The sequence below is a fragment of the Betta splendens genome, chromosome 19 (assembly GCF_900634795.4).
Source record: "Betta splendens chromosome 19, fBetSpl5.4, whole genome shotgun sequence".
Classification (NCBI taxonomy): domain Eukaryota; kingdom Metazoa; phylum Chordata; class Actinopteri; order Anabantiformes; family Osphronemidae; genus Betta; species Betta splendens.
In genome coordinates, this window is record NC_040898.2 from 1,843,362 (window position 1) to 1,861,780 (window position 18,419).

The following is an 18,419-nucleotide window of genomic DNA, read 5'->3' on the forward strand; positions in this document are numbered from 1 at the left end:
CAATTTATTATTCAAAAGCAAAAATGGTGCAGTTAAAGATAATAATTGCATTGCCACTTAAATTGTGAAAGGTGTAGCGGATTCAAATTAATAGTTTGATATTAATGCAGAAACATTAATATTCCTCAAAGTTGGGGCACCAGGTTTGTTTTAAAGCTGAAACCACGCTTGTAGCAATCTAGTCAATGCCAGATGTCATTTCAATAAGTTACTAGTTATGAACAACATAACAACTTTCTTGCAATAAAACCAAATCAGTTTCTAATGTTGTGAATTCTTGTTGTGGTTCAGTGCCCTCTGTTCAAATCTGAAGAACAATGCACACAAAACCAGATTCCTTTTTAAGGTGCATACGAGCGCCTGGTGGCACGTCGCTCCTTCGGGCTGTGCCCGGCCGGGCCCCGTGGAAATAATGGGGCCCGGCCGGGCACAGCCCGAAGGAGCGACGTGGGACCGTCCTCAAGTGGACCCACCATCCGCAGGAGGAACCGTAGGGGGCCGGTGCAAAGTGGATTGGGCAGCAGTTGAAGGCCCCATTGTTCTTCTGGGAGATTTCAATGCCCACGTGGGCAACGACAGTGATACCTGGGGAGGCGTGATTGGGAGGAACGGCCTCCCTGATCTGAACCCAAATGGTGTTATGTTATTGGACTTCTGTGATAGGCACAATTTGGCCATAACAAACACCATGTTCGAACATAAGGGTGTCCATCGGTGCACATTGCACCAGGACACCCTAGGCCCGAGGTCGATGATAGAGTTTGTAGACGTTTCACCTGACCTTCGGCCATATGTTTTGGACACTCGGGTGAAGAGAGGGGCTGAGCTGTCAACTGATCACCACCTGGTGGTGAGTAGGATCCGCTGGCAGGGAAGGAGGCTGGAACGACTTGGCAGGCCCAAACGTATTGTGAGGGTCTGTTGGGAACGCCTGGCTGAACCCTCTGTCAGACGGACCTTCAACTCACACCTCCGGAAAAGCTTTGACCAGATTCCGAGGGAGGTTGGAGACATAGAGTCCAAGTGGACCATGTTCTCCGTCTCCATCGTCAACACGGCCGTTCTGAGCTGTGGATGCAGGGTCTCCGGTGCCTTTCGTGGTGGTAATCCCCGAACCCGGTGGTGGATGCCGGAGGTAAGGGATGCCATCAAGCTGAAGAAGGAGTCCTACCAGGTCTGGTTGACCTGTGGGACTCCTGAGGCAGCTGATGGGTACTGGCAGGCCAAGTGTGCTGCAGCCTGTGCCGTTGCAGAGGCGAAAACTCGGGCCTGGGAGGAGTTCGGGGAGGCCATGGAGGAGGACTATCGCTCTGCCTCAAAGAGATTCTGGGAAACTGTTCGGCGCCTCAGGGGGGAAAGCAGTCCTTTACCAACTCTGTTATCAGTGGAGGTGGGGAACTGTTGACCTCAACTGGGAATGTTATTGGATGGTGGAAGGAGTACTTTGAGGATCTCCTCAACCCCTTCGACATGCCTTCTGCTGAGGAAGCAGAGGCAGGGGACTCAGAGGTGGACTCGCCCATCACCAGGCTGAGGTCACCGAGGTAGTTAGTAAGCTCCTCCGTGGCAGAGCAGCGGGGGTGGATGAGATCCGTCCTGAGTACCTCAAGTCTCTGGATGTTGTGGGGCTGTCCTGGGTGACACGCCTCTGCAACATCGCGTGGACGAGGAGGACAGTTCCTCTGGACTGGACAAACGGGGTGGTTGTCCCTCTTTACAAAAAGGGGGACAGGAGAGTGTGTTCCAACTATAGGGGGATCACACTTCTCAGCCTCCCTGGGAAAGTCTATGCCAGGGTACTAGAGAGGAGAATTCGGCCGATGAACCTCAGATACAGGAGGAACAATGTGGTTTTCAGCCTGGTCGTGGAACGCTGGACCAGCTTTATACCCTCAGCAAGGTGCTTGAGGGTTTGTGGGAGTTTGCCCAAACAGTCTACATGTGTTTTGTGGATCTGGAGAAGGCATCCAAACATCCTGTGCGGAGTCCAGGGCTCTTTGCTAAGGGCTGTTCGGTCTCTGTACAACCGAAGCAGGAGCTTGGTTCGCATTGCCAGCAGTAAGTCAGACCTGTTCCCGGTGCATGTTGGACTTTGGCAGGGCTGCCCTTTGTCACCGGTTCTGTTCATTATTTTTATGGACAGAATTTCTAGACGCAGCCAGGGGCCGGAGGGGGGTCTGGTTTGGGGACCACAGGATAGCATCTCTGCTTTTTGTGGATGATGTTGTCTTTTTGGCTTCATCGAACCAGGACCTCCAGCGTGCGCTGGTGCGGTTTGCAGCTGAGTGTGAAGCGGCTAGGATGAGAATCAGTTTCTCCAAATCTAAGGCCATGGTTCTCAAATGGAAAAAGGTGGTTTGCTCCCTCCAGGTTGGAGGAGAGTTCCTGCCCCAAGTGGAGGAGTTCAAGTATCTTGGGGTCTTGGGGTTTACGAGTGAGGGAAGGAAGGAGCGTGAGTTTGACAGACGGATCGGTGCGGCGGCTGCAGTAATGCGGTTGGTGTATCGGTCCATCGTGGTGAAAAGGGGGCTAAGCCGAAAGGCAAAGCTCTCAATTTACCGGTCAATCTACGTGCATACACTCATCTATGGTCATGAGCTTTGGGTCATGCCGAAAGGACAAGGTCACAGATACAAGCAGCTGAAATGAGCTTCCTCCGTAGGGTGGCTGGACGCTCCCTTAGAGATAAGGTGAGGAGCTCTGTCACCCGGGAGGAGCTCAGGGTAGAATCACTGCTCCTCCACATCGAGAGGAGCCAGTTGAGGAGGCTCAGGCATCTGGTTCGGATGCCTCCTGAACACCTGGATGTTCCGGGCATGTCCCACCGGTAGGAGGCCCCGATGAAGACCCAGGACAAGCCGGAGAGACTATGTCTCTCAGCTGGCCTGGGATCGTCTTGGGTTCCCACCGGAAGAACTGGAGGAAGTGTCCAGGTAGAAGGAAGTCTGGCACTCTCTGCTCAGACTGCTGCTCCCCCGGATAAGCGGATGAAAATGGATGGATGAAATAATAATAATAATAATAATAATAATAATAATAATAATAATAATAATAATAATAATAATAATAATAATAATAATAATAATAATACTTATTATTATTATTATTATTATGTCACGTTTTGGCCAAGATAAATGCACCAATGCACCAGGTAAATATTTTAGGGAACTTATTGTTACTTTGTGCTTTAAAAGTCTCACTAATTGTCAAAATAAGTTTTACTTTCACTTTACCAGCCGTCATGTAAAAGGGAGCTTGGCTGCGCGGTTTAGTTCATCATTCTCGTTCATAGTTCATCGTTCACAGCTCAGGCTCTGTGGCGAGCACCAAGTACTACAGTTCTTTTGGGACTCGTTTCCATAGGTCGTTCGTTCACTCACTAGTCACGTGACAGCCGAGCCGCGCAGGCTCTGTAGCGAGCAGTTCCTACCGCTACCAAGCAACTGTCGCGCTGTTAAACAACAATGGCAGGGAAGATGCAGGACATAAGTCACGTTAATGTGGCGCGTATTTGCTAGGTTTTCATATGGTTTGAATTGCTAGTGGTCAGTATATAGTGTTTGAGAATCGCGGCCATTATTACAACGCCCACAGCGCCACCTGCTGTAAATAAACAAAATGACTGACTCGAAATGATTCGTTCACTTTACTGAACGAGACTTAAAGATCCGAGTCAGTTGAAAGAACAGAACTTCCAATCACTGATGGACATATCCTATATGTATGTTGCACAGATTAAAAGAAGTAAAGAAGTTGAGTATCTGTATTTCAACTTTGTACATTCACATAAAAGGAAAGCATGGTGATAAGTTGAAGTTCCTATGTTGTTCTTGCGGAATTTCCTGGCAAATCTGTAGGTCAGGCATTGAACATCATACAGAAATCAATCTAATATCAAATAATAGCATTTTGTTTACATAATACAATGGCATCAGTTTCATGGCAGTTCTGGTGCATCTGAACCAGAACTTGTGTCCAATTGAAGAGTTTTCCTTTTATTATTTCACTTTCCTGGTTTCAGTCCAGATCTACTGGGCTAGTGGGAGAGTCAATGAAGTGAGTCTTGGTAGAGACAAGTTATTATGAGACAAGTCTTGGTCTGTTTACTGATAAGGTGGTGGAGGAGACTGGTGAGATTTAGGTTGTGTCACCTAAAAGTATCCATGGTTATTTGATGTGCACTTAGCCATATGTGTGTTGTTTATGTTAAATTCACAGTTCTGTTGTGAGAGGAAACAGTGTCCAAGGTCCAGACATGGATTGCTACAATCTCTCTGCTCTTTGAGGTCGATAGCGACCTCAAAGAAGTGTAGGTCTGAGGGCATAGCCAGACACATTATTAGAAAGAAAACAAATATGACTATGATTTATTAAAAACATTACATACAAAAAGGAAATACCAATGCTAACACTAGAAAAAGCATTTCCAAAAGAAAATGCACAGTGAATGCTTCAACGCTGAATGTATTGCTGAAGAAATGCTGAAAACAGCTGAAACATTTAAAACATATCTGTAAGTAGCTTAAGCACATAAAGTATGATTACATGTATCTGAACAGAACTGGGAGTTGTTTAAACAGAGCTGAATATTTTCAGAAGAAGCTGTTGAAGCAGTTGAATTCAAGAAATGCTAAAATGAAGGAAGTATTTAAAGAATTGCTGAATTTGATGAAATATAGCTGAATGTATCAAAATAGGTAAATAGAGCTCAAGAGCTTAAAGAATAGTTACAAGTTGCCGAAACATCTAAAACTACAAAAATCTATAGACGTGAGTGACACAGCACAATTGTGCTTTTTTTTCGAATGGTGTTTACTGACATGACTGCAAAAGAGGAGCTGTTGACAGTACTGCCCATGAAAGAACAAACCCGAGGGGAGGACATATTTTAGTCTTTCAAAAACTTTATCAAGAAAACCCAGCTCCCAGTCTGCAAATTGGTGTCCATCACCACAGATGGTGCACCCGCCATGGTTGGCCGCTCGAATGGATTTACAGTATCGCCAAGTGCAGGGAGGACAATGATTTTTCGGACTCCCTCAGTTACCACTGTATTATACACCAACAAGCATTATGTGCAAAAATGCTCAACATGAGAGAGATAATGGATGTGGCAACAAAGATTGCCTGTTCTATTCTGGACAGATCTCTTTAACGACAGCTGTTCCGTGCACATCTGGAGAAGGCTGAGTGCGACCACTCTGAGTTGTTGTTGCACACCGACGTGAGATGGCTAAGTCGGGGGAAATTCCTGCAGATTTCGAGAGCTTTTGCCGGAGATTAAGGAGTTTCTCCGTGAAGGTAAACATGCAGATTATAGCCAACTAAATGACCATCAGTGGCAGCTGGACTTGCCATTCTTAACCGATCTGACCAACATGCTGAATGACCTGAATCTAGAGCGGCAAGGAAAGGACAAAACTGTGATCAGTATAATCAGCTCAATTAATGCTTTCAAGTGAAAAATGTAACATCTCTCCTCAAAGCTCCACCGCCATGATTTTTGCAAACTTCCAGAACCTCGCGGCAGAACTGAAGACACAAGAGCAGTCATGTGCGCAGCTTGACAGTGCACGTTACATAAAGCAAATTGACAATTGTCTGTCAGAGTTCGACAGACACTTTCAAGACTTTGCTTTACTTGAGCCAGTCGCTACATTCATCTGCTACCCTTTCCAGGAAGATGCTGAGGTTGTTTCACTGGCATCAAAAGTTGCAACCCTGTTTCACCTAAACTCTTCTGGAGTGGAGGATGAGATTTTGACACTTCAAGCCAACATTCAGCTGAAGGCCAGAGCTCATGGACAATTCTGGAACTTACTCACAAAAGAAAAGTACCCCAACATCAGGACATGTGCTACCTTCTTGACTGCATAATTTGGCTCCACTTTTTTATGTGAGTCAGCCTTTTCCCACATGAAGATCATTAAGTCCAAGTACCGTTCCACCATGACTGATGTGCATCTGGAAGTCTGCTTGAGGCTGGCTATCAACAGTTACTGTCCGGACTATGCATCCACGGCTGATTCCATTCAGTGCAAGTCATCAGAGTAAGGTAGGAAAAATGTATAGAGTTGTATAGTTGCATATACTATAGATAAGTATTTATAAAATAAATAATTCTCAATATATTTATAATCAGTGTGTTTTGCATTTTTAGTAGGAGGTAGATCATTTTGACTCGGTCATGTCATAAGTAGCTCTTAGCCTGAAAAAGTGTGTACACCCCTGATATAGATGAAAGTTGCTGATATATTAAATACATAACTCAATTTATCTGAAGGAAATCAATGTAGTTATATTAAGAACTGAATGCATAAACATGCCTCCAATGGGAATCAAAACTAGATCTCCTACTCCCGGGTCAAGGATTTATACCATTGAGCCACAGGATATGAGTGGTGAATAAGGAAAAAGCTGCAGTAGTTGAAAACCTTTCTACGAAAGCTAATGGTTTTGACTTGTGCTTTAATTTGGGGGATGTGTGTGCTTAACTGGTAGTTAAAACAGTGCCAGTAACTATCCAGTCAAAAGCAGAAAACATGGTAATAAGCAATTAGATTGCTTTTACTGTGAAAAGATTTTGAGGGAGGCAGTGTTGTTTTTTATTACTGTATACTGTAAAATAATCTAATTAACTATTTGTAATTAATCAATTAAAACATTACTGAAACTACCTGATGAGTTGAATGCATAGCTGTTTAGATCTGCAAAGAAAAATTTGCAGAGCTGAATGTGCATAAATAAAACGGATAAGGTTTGTACTCTGCTAAATTAGTGTCCAAAAAGAAACAATCTCTGGGGTTGTCCGCTTTATAAAACACAGATATTCTCACAGATTAGCATAAGAATTAGCTGCTAGTCAATTGGCATATCTTAGCTCTTGATAAATATTTATTTTAAGCAAAGACTTGAATGTTGCAACAGTTTCAAATGTGTACACCTAGACAAATGTTGATATTTACAACATATTTAATGTGTAATGCTGATGTAAATGTGAAGAGTCACTCCTATTTACACCAGTTTCTGTTATGGTGCCCTACCCACATAGCATTGTGCTATAAATTTGCATATATATAATTTGCTCATCAGTAATATACACAGAGCTGTTGTGGAGACTGAGCATTAGGAGCTTGACTTCTCAGTCAAACTGAACTTAACCAGGCACATCATTAGAAAGAAGACATGTATGACTATGACTAAGTGAAAAAATATGTTCATGAAAGTGAAGTGAAAACTGTGGCTGTAGTGACAAGTTAGAGAAAAAAGTTCTGTTTTAAAAAAACGATAAACGAAAAAAAGATATTCAAATGGTGTCTGTAGCTTAAAGCATGCGTACAGTAGTTAAAGCTGAAAGAGAATTTGGATATGAAACATATGAATGAGAAAAATAATTGCACACTTCTCCTGAAAAAGCTGAACATTTTGATATTAGAATCGTTTCTGTAGCTAAAAGTATGCGGGACCAGTTAGATGCAGAAGAACATACAGGAGAAAGATAATAATACAGATTCAGATCTCAATACAGTGAATGCTGGAAGCCTCGAAGCACTGTGATGAAGAGCGAAGAAAACAATAGTGTGAGAGCTGTTGGCAGCTCTCCCATTAATAACACTTGGATTTAAAGCAAAAACACTGATTTTTAGGAAACAGATTTAAGATTATGTGAATGACGGTATGTGTGGGTGTCCATTTCTGAATGTGTGTTTTCTATCAATATGAGAGGTCCTTACATTCACAGACTGGTGTGTGAGTGTTAAGCTGTGTGTGTGTGTATGATGTGGTGTGCAAATCTATTTCTGGGCTACAGGATCCTCTCCTGCAGGTCTAATTACTTTAATGAGGGATGTCTCCCTCTCTATCAGCTTTGCCCAAGGGTGCACATTACCATCCCCCCCACATAATCATACACACCAACATTCACAGTTAACCACAAATTAATCAGCAGAGTAAATATTCTCACTTGTCTTTGTGTGAAAGTTAAATTCAAACTCCGTGAGAAAGCAGGTCCTCTTCACTTGTCTTCTTCAAGTGGAGCAATTCATCCCAGACTGTGTTTGACTCCTAGAGCACTTTAAGTCTATCTGACTTGATTTCCATTAAACACTAAAGAGTTGAAGAGTCTTTTTAACTGATCAGATCATATGCAATTGAGTCATTATTTGACAACGCTGCATCATTCTCACCCACTCATTCAATGTAGAATGCAACAAAGTGGCTGACAGCTGGACGTCTAATGATGATGCTTATGTGACCCTAACTATTACCCATGTGCTTTTCTTGTGTGTGTTTCTGAGTGGCTGTGTGTTAGGTTTGAGAAAGCAGTCTAGCGTTGCCAAGAGACACTGCAGACTTCTACTAAGGGCCACAGCTTTATTCATGAGAGAGGGATGGAGATTGGAAGGGTTAGTTCTTTAAACTGATCTGATGCGCAAAGCCCAAGGATATTAAATAAACATGCTGAAACTCGGACGTTGTCTCTTTTACCAGCCTCAATCACTGCTGCAGCTTATGTGTGCCCTCTAGTGGACCAGATCATTAACCACAAGCCTAAAAAGGTTAGAAAGTCTGCTACAGAAGCTTGAGGGTGTAAAATAACTACTGAAGAAAGAATTCTATCTTATATTTATGCTTTAGGATTTATGACAAATAATAAATCCATTTGATGAACCCACAAGATTTAACTTTTTAATTTATGTTTCATGTTACTGAATTACCAGCGTGTACCTGTGGGCTGGGAACAGACATCATCATTACTACTCAGCTTGTTTAATTGGACTTTTTGATTCCGGTGATGTCATCCAATTACCTCATTCTTTAAACTGCATTCATGAAGTTTATGGGAAGGAAAAATAGACTGAGAAGAACCATTGTTTTAGGATTTTCACCTTAACTATTCAATGATATTATTTGTCACCTGTGACATTTATGAATTAAAAAGTCATTTGTGCCAGTCTGAATATCATCGTAACCCATGCATTAGGAATAAGTCAGAGGGACCAGATTGGAAACATAATTTTTTTGTGTCAATGAAACACATAAAAAACAAATACAATGCTGTTTTCCTTGTAGAGGGATTCTCGACTTAATTGTTGGGATGCATGTTACGTTTATGGTATTGTTATTGATCTTGCTGCCTGAATATTGAAAATGTTTTTGTTTTTTAAAGTTATGCACTGAGCTAGTGAAGCAACTAGATAACATAAGTTTGCACCCCAAAAAATTTAAAAAGTATTAAAAAAATTTTATTGCTCACGAAAATAACAACAGTGCTATAAAAATAAGATCAATAAAAATTTTACAAATGCAGCCTTTATCAGGCACAGTTGAGACAGAAGCCTTTAAAGAGGAAACCCAGTTTTGTCAGGGTTTAGAGGCATCAGTTGGCTGTAAGGCTGCTGTATCATACAGCATCTATCTGTGCTGTCAAGTCTCAGAAACATACACCTCTAATCTCACCCCCATTTCTGCTTCCCCTCAACCATAACACATAGAAAAAATGACAACCTGTGTAAATATTAAACATCTTCCAAGACCTACTCCAACGTCTTCTCTTCTCTGACACTGTTTTACCCCCCTACCTTCCTTTATGCACTCTCCCCTTTTCATTGTTTCTCTCTTCCGTGTTGTCCTTGTCTCTTCAGTAGCCTTGGCAGCTGGATCATCTCTGTCTCTTAGTGTCAATTAAAAGTGAAATATCTGCATTTGTCAACATATCATTTGCGGTAGGCCTACTGATGCACTACTGATTTGTCGACCGATTCCTGACACCAGGAACAGCAGTCTCCCTCATTAGACATAGAACTGGCACTATGATGGCTGACACCGCCGGGAGACTTCACTCCCCGCCAACATGATCCTAACCCTGGAGCAGGCCTCGTCTGTCAATCCTGTCACTTGCCAGCCAGCCATCCAGTCAGGAAAAGCAAGGGGCAGATGGGTGGAGGGTGACGCTGAGGAAGGGTGAACAATGCGCCACAGTCTGACAGCCGAGGAGGGAGAAATTTAACTCTAAATACATTCATTCTGAATTTAAAAATAGTGTCAATATTTGGCATACAGTAGTGTCTAAAGAAAATGTATTGTGGGGACAAAGACTGTGCATTGTTCTAGTAATGAATTAAACTTTGGTCAGACTGCAATCAAACAAGCACAATACAGCTGAAAAGCTAAAGACAGTAAAGAAACAAAGAGACGTCAACAGATGAGGTCAGATGATAGGAGGGAGAATCACAGGTGCTAGTTAGATCTCCTCGTTATGGTATAGTTCTGGCAGCAATATTTGTATAAGACAAGCGTGTTTTTATAATTAGACTTTCATCTTCTAAGCCCAGAATGAATTTGTTAACAGACCCAGTGCTATATGTTTTCCTGTTTTTAAAATGATGTATCCACACAGAAACCGTTCCAAATATCAATAGATGTGCCCCTGTCCACACGTACTAGCCCTTATTAGTTGTATTAACCCCTGAGTGCACTTTGCAAGCCACTGTACTTGAACGCCTCCTCTGTAGACCCACACACCACTGAAGTCACTCAGTGAAAGAGCAAATTAAGTGTGACTGTCGTCTGTGAGTAGTTAATCCAGAGAATGAGAGTGTAGGTGGGGGAAGGGCACAATAAAGTTACTTACTGTGAAAGCAATGACAATAAAGGTGCTGAATGCATTTATTTATTTGGAATAAATTCTATCCATTTTACGTAACAAATAAATCCTCTACTGTACTGTACAATTTTTAAAGCTGAAATATTGCATTCCTCTGTGTTTTAGTGACTCCCACCTTGGCTGGTGGCTTTGTCAGTGCTGATGCTACTAATGATGGCAAGCAAATCAGGAGACACATCCTCCTCCTTGCTCTCCTCCCTGATCCCAGTGTGGGGGCGGATTACCAAGGAATGCTGGCGTGAAAACCTGAAATAGTTTTACTCTGGGGGAAGTTTCAATACGGAAGTTTTAGACTCAAAATCCAATTCACAATACATTCGTCAATTGGCAACTCAATATGCAATATTGTCGTTCAATTTAAAACTGCATTTTGCATTTGGCAATTCAATATGCAATTTGGTCATGTAATTTGAAAATGCATTTTACAATTCAATATTAAAAGTGACAATTTAATACCCAGTTGTATTAATTAAAAGTTTAAATAAAAACTTAATAAATTGAATTTTGTATTGTCATGTTTTTTTGTAGTCTGTAGTATGCATTTTGCAATTGACAATTCAATATGCTATTTGATCATTTAATTTGAAAATGCATTTTGCAAATGACTATACAATATACATTTTGAAAATGCATTCGGCAATTGGCAATTCAATATGCATTTTGAAAATGTATTTTGGAATTGACCATTCAATATACGTTTTGAAAATGCATTCTGCAATTGACAATTCAATATGCATTTTGAAAAAGCATTCTGCAAATGGAAATGCATTATTAAAAAGTGTTAATTACATACCCAGTTTCAAATAAAGACTTAATGAATTGCATTAAGTGTGTGTCAGAACCACGGAGATATCGGACCCACATGCACAGCGTCAGACAAGGTGTTTCACCGGTGGTTCACTGGAGACAGACTTTATTGGTACAATAGTGGTCAAGGCAGGCAGGGTCATACACGAGTGAGCTTCAGCGACAGTACAAAGAGAGCAGGCTGGTTCAGGTCCAGGCGAGGTTGTCAACATGTAAGCACGGCAGAGGTACAGATAAGGATCAGGCGGTCTCAGGTTAAAACAGTCAGGTACGTTACCGGGTTTTCTCAGCAAAGGTACAGGCAAGGAGCAGGCAGGAATCAGGAGTAGAAACAAGATCAGGATCAAGGTAAGCTAATACAGCAATGCTGGAAAGTGATGAGTACACGCAACAATCTGGCAACTAACTAGTGTGAGATCTGGTGCTTAAGTATTGGAGCTGAAAACTGATTACTGTCAGGTGTGCATGATGAGGACCGGCGATGGTGTGAGAACAGCTGTGATGTGACTGGAACAGGAAGTCTTTCAAAACAAAACAGGAAATGTGACCGCACAGATGGTGAGAGGGTTTTGGGGAAGAACTATTAAATTATCAATTTCAAATCCATATTTCAGGACGAGATCGAGGGTATGATTAAAACGATTAGTGGGTTCATTTACCTGCTGAGTAAAACCAATATTGTCTATTAATGAGTTAAAAGCAGTGCTGAGACAGATCCTGTCAACCTCTACATGAATGTTAAAGTCTCCCACTACAATGACTTTATCTGTGCTAAGAACTAAGTCAGATAAGAATTCAGAGAATTCAGTTAAGAACTCTGAATATGGAGCAGGAGGACAGTAAACAATACAAAACACAACTGAGTTCTGAGTTTTAGAGTCTGGGTGAGAAAGGCTCAGAGTGAGGCTCTCAAATATGTTATAACTATGTTTAAGTTTAGGAGTAATTAATAAATCTGAGTTATACTTTAAATTGCTGCTACTCCTCCACCTCTACCGGTACTTCTAGGAACATGATAGTTAATGTGACTCATTGGAATTGACTAATTTAAATTAACATATTCCTCCTGCTGCAGCCAGGTTTCAGTGAGACAGAACAGAACAGTAGGACGCCCAGCTGATGGAGTGGATGAATGTGGAGAAATGTAGTTGGGAGGCAAAGCACCGGGGTCCGCAGAGCCAGGTTCCCGACTAGCTCTGCAAGCGTCTGTCATCTTTCAACTTACTTTGTGTAAATCAGAGCCCCTGTAGCGTCTATATAGTTTTCGACTTGTGAGCGTTTAAATATCAGGTATTTTTTTAAAAAATTTCCAGCTTTTTTCCAGTGGTGTGTATTGTGTGAGCATGGCGTGATGTCACAGCTAGAGGGTGATAGATTGTTTTTTTTAAGCTAGAAATTCTGTCTTTAACTCGTCACTAGCTAGAAAATTCTTTCAAAATAAAAGCACAAATGAAAATTATTAGTTTTAATATCAATATTTTTTGCTTTAGAATGGTTAATTATAATTGACAGTTTAGTAAATACCCCCACACAGGTCATTTAAGTCCTTTTAAAATAAAAGCAAAAAGCCAAATATTTATCTTTAATAGCACTATTTTTGTATTTGAATGATAAATTATGACTATTTAAAGACTATTTTAAAGTTTAGCAATCACCCACGCGCATGCCCTCTAAATCTTTTCAAAATAAAAGCACTAATGTAATTCATGACCTTAAATGGCAAAATTTTGGATTAATTGGAATTTTTTTAAGAGTTAAGCAATGAACCATAAATACTTCCTTCAATCTTTTTCAAATGGCTTTTTCATGATTGTCAAAGATGCACCTTGGTCTGTATTTTCAGTTACCAGTTAAGGAGTTGTAAAAACTACATCTTAATAATTAAGTATAATGTTACACTTGGACTGTCAGATTGAAAAGACAGATCTAGAAATTGAAATTCTCAAACAAAAGCTGCAGGGGTCTGGGTTTTCGTGTCACATTTCCTGTTTTATTCTGTAGTAATTTCTGTTCTGACATACCCTTTGCCCGGGTTGTCTTTAGTCACGTGATGCTGCTTGTAATCATCGTCTCTGCCTGTCTCACCTTAACTGTAGCATCTGAGGATGTTGATTTATCGTGTTGCCACAGGAAACAGTTTTGTAATTGGAAATTACGGAGTTATTGCAGGGTCAGTGAATGTGACACAAAGGTAACTGTTTTCAATGGTCTTTGAATACACCACAAGAACGAGGTGCGCTCGAAAGCGAAAAAGGTGGACACGGCGGAGAACAGAAAATACTACACGGGGAGAGACATTAAGGAAGGAAGAGGCAAATTACGGCAACGGTATTTTTTGTTTTGGTTTGTTTAGCTCCGGTCAAAGTGGCAACGAGCTCTTAAGGCAGGTTTGAGGTGACCTCCACAATAAAGAAAGCCTTCAGACCACCAGTAAAGCTTGATTTTTTTTGACTGGACGCTACATTAACACCTTTGGACATCCCTGCCGGTACCGTAGCCTGAATTTATTTTTCGTGTACTGACCTAGTGCCTGTTTAACCATCCGCCTGCCTGCCATCTAAGTACGTTCGCCTATCTGCTTACCTGGTCATGACCTCTGCCTGTACCTGACCTGTGAGAACATTAAACTGTCTTCATCTAAGCCTGTGAGTCTCTCGAGCTGTGCATGTGGGTGCGCCAACGTTCGATCACACACTGCCCTGTGACAGCAGGTGAGTGTATAGTCACAGGTAAATTGTTGGAATTATTGGAAGAATCTTAAAATCTAACAATTGCCTTTGTATTTGTAGGAAATTAGGAAAAAAAACAATAAATTATGATTTACGATTTGCATTTATTGGTGGTGGTGGTAGTGATGGTTGATTAAGACATTACGGCAAATCACATCTCTGTCTGTCCTTCCATCCCGGTAATCTGCAGGGTGGATGGAGTCTTTATTTGTAGTGTAGGGTGTTGTTCCCTTCTAATAATTGCAATATTGTGAAGAACAACACATGTCACAATAATGTCACAGACCCTCTCAGGTGTTACCCTGAAGTGACGTAGGCACTGAAGACATGCTTTCAACAGGCCTCTGGTCATTTCCACCCGGACTCTTGTTCTGCAGGGCCAGATTAAAGCGCTGCTGGGGGCCTGCTTCAGGTTCTGGGTGAGGGGTCAGTAGTGTGGGCTGGTGCGGGTGCCCCTATCTCCCAGCAGAAAGCCTTCAATCTCTACTAGAAGAAAGTTCACATTACTTTAGTGCTGCATAGAAGTGTTCCTGTGAGTGTGTAGTGCATGCATTGAAATAAGTGTTTAGGGCGTACTTACCACAGTGCAGTCTGTTACTCCACGTTTGTAATAATATGTGCAGCATTACATACTGTATGATCTTGGTGTAAAAAATGATACATGTCAGTTACAGTGACCATTAGTCCAATTACAAAACTGTTTCCTGTGGCAACACGATAAATCAACATCCTCAGATGCTACAGTTAAGGTGAGACAGGCAGAGACGATGATTACAAGCAGGTAAACAAGGTGCAGGAACAGAACAAGAACTCAACAAACAAACGATCTGGCTATATGCTGAACTAAAGACCGTATTAAAAAACAGCTGCATGATCACGTGACTAAAGAGAAGAGGGTATGTCAGAACAGAAATTACTACAGAATAAAACAGGAAATGTGACACGAAAACCCAGACCCCTGCAGCTTTTGTTTGAGAATTTCAATTTCTAGATCTGTCTTTTCAATCTGACAGTCCAAGTGTAACATTATACTTAATTATTAAGATGTAGTTTTTACAACTCCTTAACTGGTAACTGAAAATACAGACCAAGGTGCGTCTTTGACAATCATGAAAAAGCCATTTTAAAAAGATTGAAGGAAGTATTTGTGGTTCATTGCTTAACTCTTAAAAAAATTCCAATTAATCCAAAATTTTGCCATTTAAGGTCATGAATTACATTAGTGCTTTTATTTTGAAAAGATTTAGAGGGCATGCGCGTGGGTGATTGCTAAACTTTAAAATAGTCTTTAAATAGTCATAATTTATCATTCAAATACAAAAATAGTGCTATTAAAGATAAATATTTGGCTTTTTGCTTTTATTTTAAAAGGACTTAAATGACCTGTGTGGGGGTATTTACTAAACTGTCAATTAGTCTTTAAATAGTCATAATTAACCATTCTAAAGCAAAAAATATTGATATTAAAACTAATAATTTTCATTTGTGCTTTTATTTTGAAAGAATTTTCTAGCTAGTGACGAGTTAAAGACAGAATTTCTAGCTTAAAAAAACGATCTATCACCCTCTAGCTGTGACATCACGCCATGTACCTGCACATTTATTAGTTTATTTCCAGAGGTCACAGCAAGATGTTATTAGCTGATCATCATTTTTCAGATTAGCCTTACTGAAACTAATTAAATACCACATACCTACAACCCTGTGCAACTCCTCTCTAATAGCTCTGAGGAGTTTGTGGACAGGAAACACAACAAAGATTTGTGGGAAAGCGCTTGAGGACGAGGCACACCATAGAGTGCCCTTACTAATGTGCTCAGCATCCCCATGTTATAAAGAAAACTACCGTTTGCAAAAAATCGTAACGCAACACAATAAATGTGCTAGAATGTAAGAGCACGGCCATGATGGGTGATGTGTCTGATGTATGGGTGGATAAGATTTTTGATATATGTTATGGAGTCTTGAGAAAAACAGTATCCGCTCAAATCAATATGCACAGGTATGATATGAGATATGACAGAAAGTTAACTTGTGGCCTCAAAATCCTCTCGTGGCGTGAATTCAATGCCCTGCGAAGTAATACAGCCTTCTCATCTACAGGATCCTCTAGAAACAGATGCCATTTTGGTCTCTGCGCGAAGTAAACAGGTGCAATCTATGAATGTACTGAAAGATTAAACGAGGTAGGCCTATTTAAACACTGTTCACTTTAAAAAGGGACGGGGACCAAACAAAACTCTGGGTTTCCCAAACAGACAATCTGGCAGAGAAAAGAAGTAAGGACTGGTGACTAAAGAAGGCACGTGACTATAAATGTAAAGCAGAAACTAACATGACAGAACAAAACCTGGAAATCAATAAACTAAAACAGGAAATGGCAGAGGTAGTGGCATAAAAGTCCAGAGTCGTGACAACGTGACCTTACGACCCTCTCACAGTAGAAAAAACCTCTAATAAGCTGCGCCTCCACATCCAAAGGCTCGTCATCAAACTGGCATGCCCTGCTCAGTAGCCTCCGAAATGTCTTCCCCCGAAACATAACCTGCTCCGGAGACTAAGTTGCTATGGTTACATACATACCTTGAAAATTACCTCCGTTTTGGAACCAAAAGCTGAAGTTAATCACTAATATACCCTCAAACCTACCTGGGTATGTCACATAACCTGCTTTCTATGGGGTGCCAAATGTAAAAGGAGCACCTACAGTATAACTAGTTTTCTCACATTTAACTAAATGACACAACATGTTTTCTCACATTTAGTTAAATGTGCAAAAGTCTAAATGTAAATGTTAAATGTAAATGTTAAATGTTAAATGTTAAATGTAAATGTTAAATGTAAATGTTAAATGGAAATGGAAATGTTAAATGTTAAATGGAAATGTTAAATGGAAATGTTAAATGTTAAATGTAAATGTTAAATGTTTGCCGAGTGTAAAACTGAATATTCATGAATGGGCAAGTAGACTCTATCCCTACCCTCAAACAGCGCTGGTCTCAGATCAGAGACGTGAACTCAATCACCTCAAACAGTGCGCGCAAACCCCGCCCACATCTGATCTGGAAACTTTTGTTTTTAGCCTGGACGTAACTTCGGCTAGCTAGTATAGTTAGCCAACTAATTCTCCACCGGCGCCACAGAAATATTCTTTTAAAACCTACTTGACTCCTCATTGATGGTGTTTACGACAGAACGGCAGTTTGAAGCGGAGCCTCAGCCCGCACACCTGCCATTACAGCCCGTTCAATCTCCCCCAACGGGAGGGAGTCGGAGCTGGCGGCCATGATGGCTTCGACTTCAGGCTTCTCTCCAGTATTTTCGTGCACCGATCCAGAGTCAGATGTGGGCGGAGCTATGCGTACTGTTTGACGTGTTTGAGTCCGCGTCACTGATCTTAGACCAGCGCTGTTTGAGGGTAGGGATGGAGTCTACTTGCCCATTCATGAATATTCAGTTTTACACTCGGCAAACATTTAACATTTACATTTAACATTTAACATTTACATTTAACATTTACATTTAACATTTAGCATTTAAAATTTACATTTAACATTTACATTTAACATTTATATTTAACATTTAACATTTATATTTAACATTTAACATTTGCATTTATATTTAACATTTACATTTATATTTAACATTTACATTTAGACTTTTGCAAATTTAACTAAATGTGAGAAAACATGTTGTGTCATTTAGTTAAATGTGAGAAAACTAGTTATAGGTGCTACTTTTACATTTGGCACCCCATAGCTTTCTGGAACACACCCCTTTTGGATGGATGACAAGTGCCCAGGTGTCATAGAACACAAAATAAGAGGAATTGCCAAGCAGACAATAATGCAATGGTCATGAGGAGATGGTTCAGTGTTTATTGGAATTCTGTTAAGTTTACACTCCCTCATCAGGATCTGTGGTTTGTGTCTTCATTTCCTGTTTTATTTTGTACTGTATGTACATCCGTTTTTTGTCATCCCATGTTTAGTCTTTACCTCCGGTCATGATCCACCACCTGTTTCTCATCCTGTAATCTATTCAGTGAATTTAGTCACCAGTCCTTACCTCAGTTCTCTGCCAGATCATAGTGGATGTGTCTCTTGCGTATCCTGTACCTCGTTTCAGCGTTTTCTGTATGTATAGTTACCTTTGCCGAAGCTTTCTTGATCATCTCAGTCTGTACCGTAGCCTTGTCTGATTACCTCATTGCCTGT